Here is a 1,538-nt window from a genome sequence, read left to right on the forward strand (position 1 = left end):
GCTGAAATGTTCCAGGCAGTCAAAACATGACTGTTAGTGGCACTATTTTGACCTTGCAGATTTTGCTTCTCCTTAGTCAAAAAAAGGTATGCAGGCTGCACTTTCCCCAGTTAGGCAAAAAGAAGAGCAGAGGAAACTGGAATAGGCTTCTACTCTACTGACACTGCTCCTCAGACCCAACACCAAGCTAGACAAGCCCTGGCTGGTGAGTCTACAGTGTGTTGTTCCACCACTGAGTGACACAGGCCATGCTACATTTGCAAGAAAAAAATGAGGCAGGAAAAACAAGTGTAGATCACTGGGGATGAGCAGGTATCCACCCCTTCAAAACTCTTCATGGAAGAGATAATCCTTGTAAGAGGCACAGCTCACCAAGTCACAGACCCTCCAGTTCCTGTTGTAGCTGAATAAGATGGTAACGTCCTAGCTGCTCAGTTCAAAGTCTGTGACTCACCAAAGCATTCTGGTATCACAGACCTGGAGATCACCACCAAGTTTCTCTGTCTGGGAAACTGGATCAGAACCTGGAGCACCTGGCTATGATCTTGATCTTGGAATCCTCCAGGAGGGAAAGATCTTCAGCCATGGCCCCGGGCCTGTTAGGAGTGCCAACAGGGCTAAAGGCAGTCACCACAATGCCTTTAGACCAGCAGTATTGGATAACTTCTCCTGAGTGAAGTACGGGTGGTACTCCATTTGGTTAACTGCTGGCTTATACTTTAACCAAGGTTTGTTTAAGATCCTGTCAACCTGGAGCTGGTTGAAGGTGGAGATGCCATAGCTTTCACCAGCCTTTCATCCACCAGGTTTTCATGGCCACCCATGTGTCCACAATGTCAGTGTCACTGGGAACTACATTGCCTAACTCATCCAATGGGAAAAATTGCTTCTCAGGCTTAAAGCTGGCCTGGCAGTGAACAAGCTAGTAGTCCAGGAAGCCCTGCTTCAGGTCACTGAGCATCTTTGACAGGCTCCTTTCACCACCCTCTTCCCATAGTATGTGCAGCAGAGTTTGCTGATGATGAAGAGCTCCTCATGCTTCACCACCTGCCCCCTGAGCATCTCCTGAATGGCCACCCCATCTCATTCTCATTCTGGCACCTGGGCTCAGTTGATGTGGTAGTACCTGATATCAGTCGCCACCTTCACAGCTGTGGTCACCTGGCCTGGAAGGGCTTTTGGGTGCCCACCCCAGGACGGCTATCTTGGTGCCACTGTTGAGCATGAGGTGGCTGGCCATGGATGCAGTGCTTCCCAGACTCCCTGCTCAGAATCATGCACAGAAACTTCAATACTTATAGGTTAGGTAGGAAAAGCCAGTAAAGAAAGACTTGGAAAAGGGACAGCAAGGTACAAGACACCAAGAGAGTGTATAGTATCACAACAGCTAAGGATAAAGAAGGACAGAGGGACTCAAGAACAGAGTAAACTGTAAAATGCCCTAAGAAATCGAGGTGAATGGCCAGGTATGGTGGCTCACGCCTGTAATCCCAGAACTTTGGGAGACTGAGGTAGGCAGAAAACAAGCTTAAAAGATC

At 48.5% G+C, this 1,538-nt stretch overlaps 1 pseudogene; it reads right to left on the reverse strand.

The window, feature by feature from the left end:
- Window positions 1–324: 324 nt before the first annotated feature.
- Window positions 325–1,240, reverse strand: LOC105710031 (aldo-keto reductase family 1 member B1-like; annotated as a pseudogene).
- Between the last annotated feature and the right edge of the window lie 298 nt (window positions 1,241–1,538).

Source organism: Aotus nancymaae, unplaced genomic scaffold (assembly GCF_030222135.1).
Source record: "Aotus nancymaae isolate 86718 unplaced genomic scaffold, 86718_ANA_hifiasm-v0.15.2.pri h1tg000062l, whole genome shotgun sequence".
Taxonomy (NCBI): Eukaryota; Metazoa; Chordata; class Mammalia; order Primates; family Aotidae; genus Aotus; species Aotus nancymaae.